The 16,109-nt window shown below is 36.0% G+C and overlaps 1 long non-coding RNA gene across 1 annotated transcript; it reads left to right on the top strand.

The window, feature by feature from the left end:
• Window positions 1-3,954: 3,954 nt before the first annotated feature.
• Window positions 3,955-15,776, top strand: LOC140225417 (uncharacterized). Its single transcript, XR_011900529.1, has 2 exons — window positions 3,955-7,234; window positions 8,842-15,776. It is a non-coding gene; the product is annotated as an uncharacterized lncRNA (long non-coding RNA).
• The last annotated feature ends 333 nt before the right edge of the window (window positions 15,777-16,109 follow it).

A 16,109-nucleotide genomic window follows, 5' to 3' on the forward strand; every position in this document is an offset into this window, starting at 1 on the left:
CTTCACATGAGTGCAAAGGTTTTTGCAAGGAGATTTTTAAAAGGAAGAGCGGAGAACAAGATCAAAAATAGCACTGTAGAAGACAGGCACTTGTATGTCTTAATGTTAGAATTGGTCATCAAGAGTAATGTCCTGATTAGAATAAGCCACTCTGTTAGAACTATATTTTCAATTAGCTTCGCTATTCTAAAATCTATGTTAATCCCATATTAATTTGATAAGAGACACAGGAAGTCAGTAAAAGAAAGATCACTCAAAAAGGTCCAATTGAATGAACTCGAACAGAAAACTCTTGGAGCTCGTTTTGAGAGGTTACCAATAATTGGTGTAAAAACTTACAACTTTACATCTTCATTTTAAATTGACAAACCTACTTCAAATTCAAAGCTGTGTGAAACTTAGTGAAAAAATGCTTAATCATACTTTAAAATGAGTTTCTTGGCTCAGTAGATACATCTGGGTACACAGATTCAAATCTTTCGTTTTTCTAATGAAAATTTTCAGCCAAGTTTTAGAAATGAACCTAACTTTTTACCTTTTAATGAATCTTAAAGAACATTGAATATTTAAAAAAAAAGCTTTGGAAGGGTTAAAGATTCCTTTTTATTAAGGTGTGAAAACACATATTTGAGAGATTGTTCATTCATAATGATAGACTCGGAGATTTGTATAGTACAAATGCATAAAGTTTGGAAGAGACAGCTGAGACTTCAGGGCATAAATTTGCCCTTATCAGTGACTTCCTGCCTCTCTCTATTAATCTACACTCTATAAAACATGGGAACATCCAACATATATACATGCACCAATGAATATCAGTTTGAGGAAGCACTTTCCTTGTCTTAGACTTTTAGATAAGTGTATGGAGGAAAAGTGCTGACTAGGGGTGTCTATTCTTGAGTGAAAATTCATTAGCATCCGAGAAAGTTCACTTTTTATTGGGTAATGGTACTTCATTAGGAAAGTATACCAATTTCTGAATACCAATTAACTGACATTCCCACACATCGATGGCTAAATGAGAAAAATGCATGACTCAATTGTAACGTTTAAAAATCTCCAGCTACGTTTTTTTCTTTCAAAGAAAACTAATTAAAGTGCTTTCTTGCAATTTTTTTGTTTCTCTTTTTCAATGATCCAAGAAAATTCAAAAAACCGAGAAAATTCAATAGAAACTGATGTTAAATTTTTCTTTTGAAAAATAAAACATGAGAGGACACTTGCAACATCGCAATATAAAATTTATGTTTTTCTAATGCCAAAGATAGAATATCAATGATAAAAGTACTATTGTGCTGCGTACCTCAATTTGCAAAGTTTGGTCACATTTTACTCCGTGAGGAGGATTTTGTCACTGTTTCTGCACATCAAATATTTTGTAAGATTTGTTTTTCACTCTTTCGACAATATTCTCTAAGAATTTTGCACAAAAATTTCTGGGAATATTTTTTTAAAAAATGAATTATGAGCAGAAATTTTCCAACTCTGCAATTGAGATCTGTGATTTTGACAGTTTAACTATCAATGTGTTCATAATAACTTTTTGTAAACAGTCAATTGTTTCATGCTTTTTCATATTTTAGTCTGATAAGAGAAAATTCTTCTCAAGGAACCAAACTAACTTTTTATGAGATAATTCTTCTCTATTTTTGTCCTAGTCTGAGATTCTTTCACTTGACAAAAAAATATGTATTTTTACAGAGAAAAATCGGAAACTTTAATGTTGGACTAAACTCTAAAAGTTTATTTAAGATGGTGCATTCTAATAGTTCCTTCAATGGGATCTTCTAATCTTAACTAGGTTGCATATATACTCAAAAGGAATTAATAACTTAGATAATCATAAAACTAGAAAAAATTATAGGTAAAATAAAAAAATTCTTGTGGGGGAGAAAAATTAAGCTATTCCCTAATTCTGAATGTTATCAATGTCTTCAGATTAGAGCCACTCTTTGGTTACAGGTTGTGCAAATAATTTTACTTGAAGTGAATTTGGTTCCTCTTTGTTTAAACCTCCTCGCAGTAATCCTCTGAGAGGCTGTGATGGGGAGGGTAATACACAAAGAATCCTAGCAAGAAAATAAGTCTACTCACTGGTGTTAGGGGACTTTGTGGGCTGACAGGGCTGTACTGTGGCGGTCCAGGTGACTCATGCGGCGGTGAACTCTGGAATGAGAACCGGCCAGGAACTCGCGTGGGTATCGATGTCGGTGACAACGTAGACGTACTTGTTCCTTGTGGACTCTAAAATACGTAACAATTAAGATTTAGTAAAACGTGAATGAGGAAAAATCCTTCTGACTTAAATTTTAGGTTGAAATTCAAGGACGAGATCAGTGCAGTTTTCTGTCCAAGTTTATGATCAAAGGAGATGTACCAGTTTTGTCAGAATGATTGAAAAGACTCTTCATAGGATAGGATTTTTAAGATTGCAAGCGAGTAAAAGAATCTGATAGATATTGATTTATAAGGTGCAAGACTAAATTTTAGAGCCTCCTCTGTTATAGAAAAGTACAAAATATTCATTAAATGTATTTTGATGGTGAACTTAGAGAGACTTACACCGCAGTCTGGGATTCTGCTGATTTTATTTTATACTTTACTTTTCAGAGAGAATACATTTTTGGATGAAAACTTGAAAACTGATCTCTTAGCACGACGTAACAAGATTTGCTCCTCTGAACAAAATTTCTCCATGTATTCAGGGACTTCTTTTGAGGGGGCGTCCCTCGACTAAGCACTGAATTAGTGATTCTACATTAATTAACTATCACTCATGAAGGCCTTAAAACCATGGTGTCTAGAATTCTTGACCAGGCTTGTTCTCTGATTTTCCCCTGATTTTCAGGAGCTCATTCCTCGATGAAAAACCAAAGTTTTCTACCACTTCCCCAGGATTTTCTGGGGAAAAAGAACACAATTCTCCAGAGTTCCATACACAAATATCGATTTTAATCCATCTTTTCGCCAATTCTTTGGCGCACATCATTCAAAAATTTTAATTCCAAAAGCGATCCTGTGGGTACGGAACACGGCGGCGTGCTCCAACCTCACATAACCTGGTTTTTCCATCTCACAGCGGTCAGGTCGGTTAGGGGTCGCTACGGCAGCTCTTCACCAGCTGATGGCCGTTGCCGTCCCGGTATTTAATGGGCCCCTTTCATGGGAGGCGTTTCGGCGACCCTCATGATGGAGGCACTGTGGCAAATTTTTCCCTTCATCAAAAAAAAAAAAAAAATAAAAAAAAAAATAAAAAAAAATAAAAAAAATAAAAAAAAGATAAAAAAAATAAAAAAAATTAAAAAAAAATAAAAAAAATAAAAAAAATTAAAAAAAAAAAATAAAAAAAAAATAAAAAAAGGTAAATAAAAAAAAAATAAAAAAAAATAAAAAAAAGATAAAAAAAATAAAAAAAGATAAAAAAAATAAAAAAAATTAAAAAAAATAAAAAAAATTTAAAAAAAAAAATAAATAAAAAATAAATAAAAACCAATCCTGATGTTCATGTTACGTGGCCAATGAAAGCTTCTCCAATATTTTGACGATTTCGATTACTTGATTATGTCGGCAGTCAGGTACTCGACCGCCAAATTTGAGAACGAAATGATCCCTGAGCGGTAGAAGAAGAGATTCCCGGTCTCTGGAACAGATTTCCAGATTTTCCCTGTAAATTTTCATTCCCTGATGAATCCCAGTTTTCCCCATTCTAGACACCATGCTTAAAACTCTCTTGAAAACCTTCCACAATCTTTGCGGAGCTTTGATGTTGAGGTGACTTACATTGCTGTACGTGGAGCCACTATGCTGATCATCTTGATCCAGAGGAGTTGGAAGAGGCGACGGAAAGTGGAAACTAGTTAAATCGGGCAGCGAGCCAGTGTTGTTCCCGATCGGGATCTGTACAATGCCCGGGTCTTGTTGCGAAGGATAAATGCTGAAATCATACAAGTCATCAGAATAGTAAATGAGAAATTTCTAATGTGACCAGTTAAATTTTAAATGAGATAGTAATAAAACACTAGGAAGTGGCCCAAACTGTATGTAACAAGGTGGAGAAATGTTGCTGGGTCCACATCATTTTGCGGAGAAAACAAAGTCAAGAAGTTCCAAAAATTACAATTAGAGTCAAAAATTAATGATTCATGCCGTGAGCCCTGTAATGCGCATACACTTATGGGTCTCAGGACTCATGTCTTAATGCACACAGTTCCGTTTGGTAGAAATACGTTCATTTTGTCATTCCCTGGCGAATCCTACTTTTTCCCTGTCTTAGACAGCGGACCGCAGTCTTCAATAATCGGCCGTTTCAATCAATAGGATCGCTATATTTTTTCTTAGTCTTCTTTATCTTTAACTTTGTCGATCAATTGCAATGATCAGGCCATTGCCGGTCATATTTCTATAAAAAATCGAATTCCTTGATCAATTTTCCAACCTTGAAACGAGCTTACGTCCCTCCATCAAAGGATCGACGAATCAAGACATTATCACGCATCAAATCGTCGCTCCTCCGACGAAAAGACACATCTCAATTTCCACGTGAGCTTTATTTTCCATACAAATCTATGCTTCCAAGACTCATGCGGAAATTGTTATACGCCCATACGTCAAAGGAGCGACGTCTATGACGATCTGGCGAGGCGGGAGCCCAGGATGTTGCGTACGAGATGAGGATGAGATGAATGGCTATAGGTGAAAGCATCTCTTCATCGAGGCGGTCATCGCATGGTGCATTCGAGCATTCGTGTCGGCGCAATTGCCCGTTCGGGGAAATGCATCCTGATCATCTTGATCGAGACGCATCGGATGCGCGGGTCCGAGAGGATTTCACAAAGCTCAATCCAGGCAACATGACAATAGCACATTAAATCCAAGTCCTGGTGTCTAATTCTGTTGTGCTAAGGAAGAACGCCGTATGCGCCTTCAGGCGTTGCCACATTTCTTTAAACAAAAACCGGATTCACTGGAAAAAAAAAACACAGTGGATCTAGAGTCCAGACTCTTAAAAACATCGACAAGAAAAAGTACTCTTGATTCAATCAGAATTTAGCTTAAATCAAGAAGCAAGCCTCTTAACTTAAGCGGATTTCCAATTGATTCAAGCAAAAATCCGATTGAATTAAGAGTATTTGTTCTTGTCAATGTTTTCAAGAGTCTGGACTCTAGATCCAATGTGTGTTTTTTCCAGTGTTGGCTCAGTTGCGCTGGTCACAGAATCATGTTTTGTTGCTTGATTATTGCGGTTCACCTAAAATTAATAAGATCGGTCCTAACAGCAACTTTCGACGTTCAATATTAACCGAGATATCGCCTTCTAGAAAGCTGGAATTTGACGTCATCCACCGCGGTAGTGACACCCTTCGTTTCTTCCACCTAGCTTTTATCAGTCAGCGATGAATTGGTTACTAAGCGTGATACTTGGATGAAAGCAAGGTGAAAAAAACCAAGGGTGTCACCACCGCGATGGATGACATCCAAAACCTGTCTTTTCAAAAGACGATATCTCGATTAATATTGAACGAAGAAAGATGCTGTTTGGACGGATCTTACTATTATTATAGCTGATCTACAAGAATCAAGCATCAAAACGCGATTCTGTGACCAGCGCAACTGGCCCATTAAGTGGGGAAATTGTGAATATTTTCCCCCAAATCTTCAGACGATTTTGTACGCAATTTAATCTAAATATCTGAAATTGTAAAGGAAAAATAGACCGCGTTAAACAGAAAGGAACCAAGCCACATCAGCTATTGCCAAATTTAATCAGGCATTTTAATTTTTCCCATAAAAACGGTTTTGCGGATTTTAGGGCAAATTTCAGTGAATTTTCTCCGAAGTACAATGCGAATTCCTTAAAATTTTCAAAGGAATCCGCACAAACGTTCTTTCGTAAAAAATTAAATCGCCCCCTTAAATTTGGCAATAGCTGATGTGGCTTGGTTCCTTTCGGTTAAATAAACGCGGTCCAAATATGCATGGATGTCGTAAAAAATACATGCTTTATCGAGGAAAATTCGGCAATTCTCGAATGTTCATATGACGTTCTTCCTTAGCACGGCAGAATTCAAGCCGAGTCGATTGCAATCAAGAAATGCCGTGAAGGAGGAGTGGATTCTAGATTTTTCCTATGTGATTTATGTTATTTTTGAGTCATTTAAACACTTGAATTCGTATGTGGTACGCCCGTGGCAAGGGTTCGCGACGACCCACACCTACGCAAAAAAGGGAGGCACGCTTGAAATGACAAATTTTTCTGGGGGGGGGGGAGGGGGTGTCTGGAGGTAAATGACATCTAGGGCAAAAGGAGGAGAGGTCAAAGGTCGGGGAAAATGGGCTATGTGATTCATGGACGAACCCTCACTACTTTTCAGCAAAAAAAGGAAAGTTGTGAAAAGTGAGAGATGAATTAATCCGGGAAATCCAAAAACCCTCATTAATTATTGTAATAATTGGACGTATTTCTATCAAACGGAGCTATAAGCAATATGACATGAGCCCTGTTATGTATATATTCTTATGGGTCTCAGGGCTCATGTCTTAATGCACATAGTTCTGTTTGATAGAAATACGTCCAATTAGTTTTCAGTTCAATGAACATATTTTCTTTTGTGAGCTTGTACCGCTTTCACCGCGGGGAAACCCGAAATGTAGGGATATTTTGGAAATCGAAGCCACTCTTTTGTTTTCGAGAAGAACAAGGAAAAAGTTGGAGACCTCGAGGGCTCGGAACTTTCGGTACTTTGGTCAGTCGAAGTCGCGCAGCCGTAGGGGTTGAGCTAGAGCTCAACCCCTAGGAGGATAATCGAATCGGAAGTATATTTTATCGGAAATATATTCATCTCGGGACCGCGTGTGATAGTCGTGTGCTTCAAGTGTATTACCATCAGTGTAGTTTCGTGTTCGGTACTAAATTTTCGTGTTCGGTACTTTATTATTAAAATTTCTCTGTGTGAACTATTTCGTAAATATAGAAGGTGCAGTGAATAGTTGAACAACCTTACTATTCGAAAGTTTTCTATCCGCCGAAAGTTTTAGTCTGCAAGCCTCTACTTTTTCCGTTCAGTGCGATAGTTTGCCGTGTTTTACAATAAGTGGAAGTAGTTTTGTCACTCGTGTCGGTTGTCATCGTGCGAATTTTCGGTAGTGTCTTTTCAGTGATATTCCAGTGAAATTTGATTTGAGGATATCGTTTCGGAAGTCATTTTGCTCACGTGTATTCCTCAGCGTTGATTCGGTAAGTCGCTTGATGTCATCAACAAAATGTTTTTTTTTCTTCTTTTTTCTTTTTTTTAACGAGAGAAGTGTGGTTACATTTATTAGCGATAACTTAAGTGTGAAACCACGTATTTCCCGTAAAAATGCTACCATTTTATTTTTTCGAGGAAAATTAAGTCGACTGTTTGGCTTGATATCTTTACAGAACACTGGAAAAAAAACACATTGGATCTAGAGTCCAGACTCCTGAAAACATTGACAAGAAAAAATACTCTTGATTCAATCGGATTTTTGCTTGAATCAAAACGAAATCCGCTTAAATTAAGAGGCTTGGTTTTTAATTTAAGTTAGATTCTGATTGAATCAAGAGTACTTTTTCTTGTTGATGTTTTTTTAAGAGTCTGGACTCAAGATCCAATGTGTTTTTTTTCCGTGAATATTTTGCTAAAAGAGAGGAAAAATCGAGGTACTTTTCAAGGAATAAGTTGACTAGTTTTACCAAGAAAAAATAAAGTGTAACAGGAGGTCCGGGACGTCGCAGACGGAGGTAGGTGGTTTCGCACTTCGGCCATCAATATATAATTTGAGAATCCCTGTGGGCGATAATCTTTTGATTTTCTCGAGATTTTTTTCACAATCAGTGGAGTTATCGAGGTATTCTGCGTATTGAAATGAGTTGCAATTTTTTGCATTTGCGAATTACCTAACTTCTTCATAAATCGATGGCCAAAGTGGAAAATCATGCATTTCTATTGTGGTGTCATAAAATTCCCACCTTTATTTCATTTTTTCGAAGAGAAACAAGCAAACTTCGTAGCTTGAAATTTATACAAAGTATTCTGCAAACATTGAAAAAAAATCACGGAAGTTTTAAAGAAATTAGGTAGACCAGTTCCCCCGAGAAAAAATGAAGTATGACAGAAAATGTGTTGAGTAGCAGACGGAAACGCGTGTTCCTACACTTAAGGTGATTCGATGGACGCCATATTTTGTGTCAGAACGGCATGCGATATATCGCATTAATGGGGTCCATTTTTTCAGCTACTCGTCATTTTTCTCCAATTTTGAGATCGCGATTCTGTTGTCAGGAGACTAAAGCACTCACTTACCAATTTTAACAATGAAATTCAACGTAATAAAGGCGTGGTTTTTTTAGAGAGAAAATATCACATTCGATACTGGTATCGAAACTGCACTTGAATGCGATGTTTTCACTCTAAAAAAACCACGCCTTTATTACGTTGAATTTCTTTGTTAAAATTGGTAAGTGAGTGCTTTAGTCTCCTGACAACAGAATTGCGATCCTAAAATTGGAGAAAAATGACGAGTAGCTGAAAAAATGGAACCAATGGATGCGATATATCGCATGCCTTTCTGACACTAAATATGGCGTCCATCAAATCTCCTTAAGTCGTCGATATGAAAATGTTTAATCGTTGAAAATTGATTATTATTGAATACATTATGTGAGAATATTGTAATTTTGTGGTAAAAAAAGCAGTTTTATTCCATTATTTTTCAACATTATTTCAATTTATTTGTTAAGCTGTTCCATATACTAGACAATGTGCAACAATGCGTTACGTTGAATTTATCTCTAAAAGGGTTTAATTTTTTTCTTTGCAGCCAACATTCGAGAAGGCGATGAACGAGGATGGAAATCTTCACCCTACGCATCAGAGCTGTTCCTGACCTTGCAGATCATCGCTTCTTCACGGTAAGATCTCTCAAGCTTCCTCCTATTTCGAAAATTAAGGTGATTCGATGAACGCCATATTTTGTGACAGAACGGCATGCGATATATGGCATCGATTAGTTCCATTTTTCCGGCGACTCGTCATTTTTCTCGAATTTTGAGATCGCAATTCTATTGTCAGGAGACTAAATAATTCACTTATCAATTTTGATGAACAAATTCAAAGTATTACAGGCGTGAGGAAAATAGAGGAAAAATACTGCATTCGAATGGGATATTTTGTCTCATAAAAAAAGCCCACGACTTCAGTACGTTGAATTTGTTTGTCAAAATTTGGTAGGTGAATTCTTTAGTCTCCTGACAACAGAATTGCGATCTCAAAATTCGAGAAAAATGACGAGTAGCTGAAAAAATGAAACCAATCGACGTGATATTTCGCATGTCGTTCTGGCACAAAATATGGCGTTCATTGAATCACCTCAACTTCTAATGAATCGGTTACTGTCAATAATTTCAATTTTTGAAATGGGCTGCTAAAAAATTTGAGGGGCTTGGAGGACAAGGCGCATAAGTGCAAATTTTGAAAAAGTTGAGATTTTAATGATTTCAAGTAAAACTAGTCTAAGTGCATATTTTGTGAAAAATTCCCTCTCAAATTTCAATTTGTAAGCTTCAAAAAGTCAGTTTGAACTTTCTTTCCGCCATAAGGATCCATGTAATTTCGAGACTTCAAACACATATTTCTCCAGGTAGCAAAAACTGCACTTACGCGCTTTGTCCTACAAGCCCCTCATTCTTCCTCAACGCTGATCATCGCCGCTGTCATCATTCAGGCGATTTTAGGTAAAATCAACTTAAGGTGATTCGATGGATGCCATATTTTGAGTCATGAATGGCATGCGATATATCGCATCAATCGGTTCCATTTTTTCAGCTACTCGTCATTTTTCTCCAATTTTGAGATCGCAATTCTGTTGTCAGGAGACTAAAGCACTTACTTACCAATTTTAACAATGAAATTCAACGTAACAAAGGCGTGGTTTTTTTAGAGAGAAAACATCGCATTCGATACTGATATCGAAAGTGCACTCGAAAGCGATATTTTCTCTCTAAAAAAACCACGCCTTTATTACGTTAAATTTCATTGTTAAAATTGGTAAGCGAGTGCTCTAGTCTCCTGACAACAGTATTGAGGTCTTAAAATTCGAGAAAAATGACGAGTAGCTGAAAAAATGAAACTAATCGACGCGATAAACCGCATGTCGTTCTGACACAAAATATGGCGTCCATCGAATCCCCTTAACTTCTAATGAATCGATTACCGTCAATAATTTCAATTTTTGAAATGGGCTGCTAAAATATTTGAGGGTCTTGGAGGACAAGGCGCATAAAAGCAGTTTTTGAAAAAATTGAGATATTGATGATTTCAAGTAAAACCAGGCTTACTGCATATTCTGTGAAAAATTCCTTCCCAAATTTCAATTTTTAAGCTTCAAAAAGTCAGTTTGAACTTTCATTCCGCCATAAGGATCCATGTAATTTCGAAGCTTCAAACACATATTTCTCGAGGTAGCAAAAACTGCACTTACGTGCTTTGTCCTACAAGCCCCTCATTCTTCCTCAACCAGTGGCGTGGCGTGAATTGCGATATATCGATTGCTATGCCCTTTAAACCTATGGAAAAGGATCGATAAACAGGGTGTTCGCAGCGAACACCTGAATAATCGATTCTCTACCATACGTTTAAGTGGCATAACAATCGATACATCGCAATTCACGCCACGCCACTGTCCTCAACGCTGCTCATCGCCGCTGTCATCATTCGGGCGATTTTAGGTAGAATCAACTTAACTGCATTTGACGGTGCCTAGTTTTTCCTGATGTTCTGTTTCTGTAATACTGCAGAACTACGGAACATACTGCCTTGAAACTGTCTTATTTTGCCAAGATTCTGCAGAATAAACTATTCACTGAATTCGTTGCGACAGGATTCAGCTTCATTTTGTCATTTCCCGGACAAAGAAACGTAACTCCATTCCAAGGTTGTCAAATTCATTCAAAGAATTCAATTTTTCACAAACACGAGAATGCGAAATTTTTGTCCAAAGTTTTTTTTCGTTTTTCATGAGATCAGCGGAAAAATCAGTGAAATGTACAATTAATACCTAACATTTTCCTTTACAAATTCAAATTTACGAGGCGAAATCTGGAAACAATGAAATGGACCACATTTTGCAAAAAGGAACCACTATTTCTGGCTCATTTTAGAAACAACGTATATGCCATTGGTTTCCCTGTGCAGAACGGTGGTTTTATGGAAGAGTCAGAAATAGTGGTTCCTTATTGCAAAATGTAATCCAAATGTAGTTATGTTCTTTCGTGGGAGGTAACGACGAATTGGACTGCATTTTGCAATTTGGAACTATAAATTCTGGCTCATCTGAAAAAAACACTTATGTGCATAGGGATACTAATGGCACATGCGTTTTTTTTAAACCGGGCCAGAATTTATAGTTCCAAATTGCAAAATGCAGTCCAATTGAGGGAGGAAAATAGATTAAAAAGCCTCCCAATGAGTGGCCCCGTTTCGCCGCTCCTCTGACGAAAGGGCGAATCTCAATTTCCTCGTGAGCCCTGGGTCACATTCAAATCCATGCTTTCTGCGGTTCATGTGAAAAGTGAGATACGTCCTTATGTCAGAGGAGCGACCTTTTTTGACACCCGGGGATTTCATTCGTACGTGACCGAAATGAAACCTTATGATGAGACAAGCCTCCGGTAAAAATTTTAGCTTGAGGATACGTTTGGTTTTGGACAGTGGCGTGGCGTGAATTGCGATGTATCGATTCTCATGCCATTTAAAGCTATGGTAAAGAATCGATTATTAAGGTGTTCGCTGCGAACACCCTGTCTATCGATCCTTTTTCATAGGTTTAAATGGCATGACAATCGATATATCGCAATTCGCGCCACGCCATTGGTTTTGGAGCTACAGCGTTGCAAAGTTTGCATGTTTGAGTCTTAAAAATCTTCATATTTTTGAAGAATTTCTTCCAAAAGCCAATTTCAAAGTAATGTAAGTAACAAGTAATGTAAGTTTCAAGTAAACATGACGCGTAACTGAAAAATTATAAGAAAATCCGTAGTAAAAGTTTCAAATTGTGGATGAGCCGTTAACGTACAACGTTGCAAAAATTACATTCTTGCTCTTTAAAAATACCCATTTTTTATAGTTTTGTATATTGTAGCAGTATTTGAGACATAAAATATACAATAAGAGATACTCGCAGACTCATAGTAAAATTTATATCAGTATACGATAATTTTAGGCAATGCAGCGTTGCAAAGTTTAGACGTATAGCATAGATTTAATCAGTATACGATAATTTTGAGCAATACAGCGTTGCAAAGTTTACATCTTTCATCTGTGAAAATGTCTACTTTTTCTTGTTATTGTATTGGAGACAAGATACAATATGAGTAAATGGTTAATAGTGTGAAGCGAAATGTGGAGGCTTTATGTTGATCCTGGGTGACAATTGCATTAAAATAACATCGTTGCAAATTTTATCTGCTTTTCTTTTAACATTCGATTGTATAAAATCAGTTAAAAGTAAGGATACTTCCAATAGTAATTTTACTTTTAAATGTAATTCCAGAGGATTTTTGGAATACAATGGATGATTCAGCATCAGCGTTGCTTTCAAGATCTGAAATATTCTGCCTAGACTTAGTTGCAAATTCAACCTTTTTTAGGTGTAATGAAGAAACTAACATAAAATATGGAGGCGTTTGGGTTTTTTTAAGTAGAAATAAATCTTGATATAGACGATACATTCATTATGCCTTAAAAAACTGAGTATGTTGAACGTAAGAATGAGAGATTTTGAAAATATTAAAGAAATAAAAAAAAAATAATAAAAAGAAAGAAAGAAAGGAAAAAAAAAAACAAAAAATGCGAAGTAAATTAAATGAACGAAAAATAATAAATACACCAACAAAACAATAAAATATAATTTAAAACCTAAATAGAATATTTAAATCACTGTTGCGTTAATGTATAAAAAAACCCCAGACGCCTCCTTAAGAGAAAATTTTAAAATTATTTAAATATGACTTTTGGAGGGCGAAAGTTTAAAATTGGCATCATGTTGAGGTGTTTTCTATAGATTTGAAGGCAAGGCAGGACTGACACTGAAGCATCACACGAATAAAATATTTTGAAGGAAGAAGATAAAAAACTATAAAAAATACAAAAATAAAAAAAAAAAAAATGAAAAATAATGTACGGTAGAAAGTCATATAAAATTGAAAGAAAAAAATGTCAATGTAAATAAAAAAATAAGCAAAATCAAATAACTACTGGAAGCATCTTTATTTTAAAATCGTCTATTATTTATTGCTTGGAGAGAATTGTGAATAAACTTGGCGAAAGTATTATTGCAAAAACCAATTGTCACTTGGAACAGACATCAGACCTTGATATTTTGGCTTGATAAGAGGGATGATACCCATTGATTTTATCTTTAACTGGAAAAAAAAAATTTAAAAAAAAATCATATTTCGTAGAGTTCAAAATTGTAAGCTTGGCAACGCTGTATCACTACAAATCAATCTTACATCTGCAGATAACGTAAATGGTTTATTTCATAAAAAAAAAAAAAAAAAAAAAAAAAAAAACAAACAAACACTGAACTTAAAAATAAAAACATTTTTAAAGCTTATATACATAAACTTTGCAACGCTGTATCGTTAAATCTATACTTACACTCGCGGTAAAACTTTTACACAAGACTAATCTTATCATAGAATTTCAGCTAAACCACATTATCATACCTTTAGGTGGTCAATAAGTTCGTTTTTTAATTCAAAAACGGAACAAAATGAGCATTTTTATGGGTCTGTGATGTCAAGTTTGCAACGTTGTATCAACAGAATTAACAGCATTAACGTAGAAAAATTATTTATTATTAACGTATTTTTTTAGAAAAATGTACACTGACTGTTGATAAAATGTCTCAAAATATCATGAAACATCCAATGACAGTTGTTTACAGAAAGTAAGATACTTGATAATACGATAATCTTTAAAGCTTAAATATGGAAACTTGTCAACGCTGTATTTCTAAAACCAGACGTATCCTCAAGCTAAGATTTTTATTGGAGACATGGGTCATCATAGAGCAAAGTAACAATACGTAACAATTTTGGATGATTATTCATGAATTTCCAGCGTGCCTCGTGGCTTTGGAAGAATTTTTGACGAGCCGGGGTCTAGTGCGTCGTGGTGGAAATTAACTGTTAAACCTTGTTAGGTTATCGACTGCTTTACTTCCTTCTTGCCTTCAATCTGGTGAAGATTGAGCAGAGAGCGCCGAGAGCGGTCTGAGTCAACTTAATTTGAACTAAATTTTCCAATTCGGAGCTACAATTTCTGGCTCATCTATAAAAACACTTATGTGCATATGATACTATGAGTACTTACGTTGTTTCTAAACTTGAGACACAAATTTTAGTGCTCAATTGCAAAATGCAGTCCATTTGTGTGTGGATCTGTGTAAAAAGAGCCTCTCCTCCGGGAGAAAATTGTTCTTAACTTTTTGCGAACACATGAACAACATTTTTCTACAACCTAGGAATTTTTGTCTTCAAGCTTCACGACAGTTTTTGAGATTTAGGATCAAATTTCCTGAGTAAAGGAATTTTGTCCTCAGAAAGATAGGTCTTTTCTTACAGATCTGGTCACTGGTAAAAGGGGCCCGGCATATTGTTATGAAAGGTAGCTTCCACATGAATAATAAGTTTTCCTCCGCTCCAATAGCCTCCAGACTCATTTGGACCACATTTTGCAATTGGGAACTATAATTTCTGACTCAGTTTAGAAATAACTTATGAGCCATTAGTTTCCCGATGCACAAAAGTGTTTTTAAGGATGAGCCAGAAATTTTAGTTCCTAATTGCAAAATGTAGTCCATTTAACCCTCGTCTGTCACATATAAGTAGAACTGACCAGACGTTTAAATGTAAAACTTGTCTCCCGTACGAAGGAATGTAACTCCATTCCAAGGTCACCCAATTGACTCAAACAATTAATTTATTTTACAAAGTTATGCCTGTGCAATTTTCAGGCACGACTTTGTAAAACAAATTAATGAAAATGTGCCTGTGTAATTTTTATTTTAATTTTGCATGAAATCTCGGGGAAAATCATCAATGAAATTTCCAGTTAGGAAAGTTCAAGATCCTCCTACTTAATATGCAATTTGCGAGGGGACATTTGGCAACATTGAAATGAAGTTACGTTCTTTCACGCGGGAAACGATGAACTCTCTTAAGTTTAGTTTTACTGTGCCGAGGCAAGTGAACCACCAAAACTTTCATTATTGCTATACTAGAGGTTGTTTTGCAAAACGAAAAAAATTCCGCCTGAGGTTACTGTTTTACGACTAATATTTACAATCTGTCTTGGTCAATTTTGCTCTTTCAATGATAATTGGTATTGAAAGTGTTGATTTACAACATTATGGTAGTAGTTTTTGTGTAATTTTTGGTTTGTTGGGTAGCCAGTGCTATGGGTTAAAATAAACTGTTAGCTCACGTTAACTTGAAATTCAGGAACTTAATAGTCGAAGCTTTTCGGCCTCAGCCGTCGTCAGGACTTAGCAAAAAGCACAGTTTGAGACAATAAATGATTAATTTTGATTAATATCAGTTCATACATATGATGAACGAGTGTGTTTCGGTGTAGATGTGTTTTATTGAGTTTCTTATTGATTCAACGTTATTTCTACCGGAATAAATGATGAAAAATGGACGGCTCGTGCAGGGGCGTGGCGTGCTTTGCGATATATCGGTTTATCGGCCATTTAAACCTATGGAAAAGGATCGATAAACAGGGTGTTTGTAGCGAACACCTTAATAATCGATTTTTTACCATGGATTTAAATGGCATAACAATCGATATATCGCAATTCACGCCACGCCACTGGGATCGCGAGTTCTTCTGTCCTCAGGACTTTTGTCTAGGAATGAGATTCTTGATTATAAATAAGATGTTCAACATTTTTCTACTGCTCACCATTTTGAGACTTTTCCTAACTTCGAATGAAGTGACCGAATCACTTCCTTCGTCAATTCTCTGTCTCGGTGACGGAGTATGCGTTTGTCTTCTGAAGCACTGTCAGAAGTCTATTACTGG

The sequence above is a fragment of the Bemisia tabaci genome, chromosome 9 (genome assembly GCF_918797505.1).
Source record: "Bemisia tabaci chromosome 9, PGI_BMITA_v3".
Taxonomy (NCBI): Eukaryota; Metazoa; Arthropoda; class Insecta; order Hemiptera; family Aleyrodidae; genus Bemisia; species Bemisia tabaci.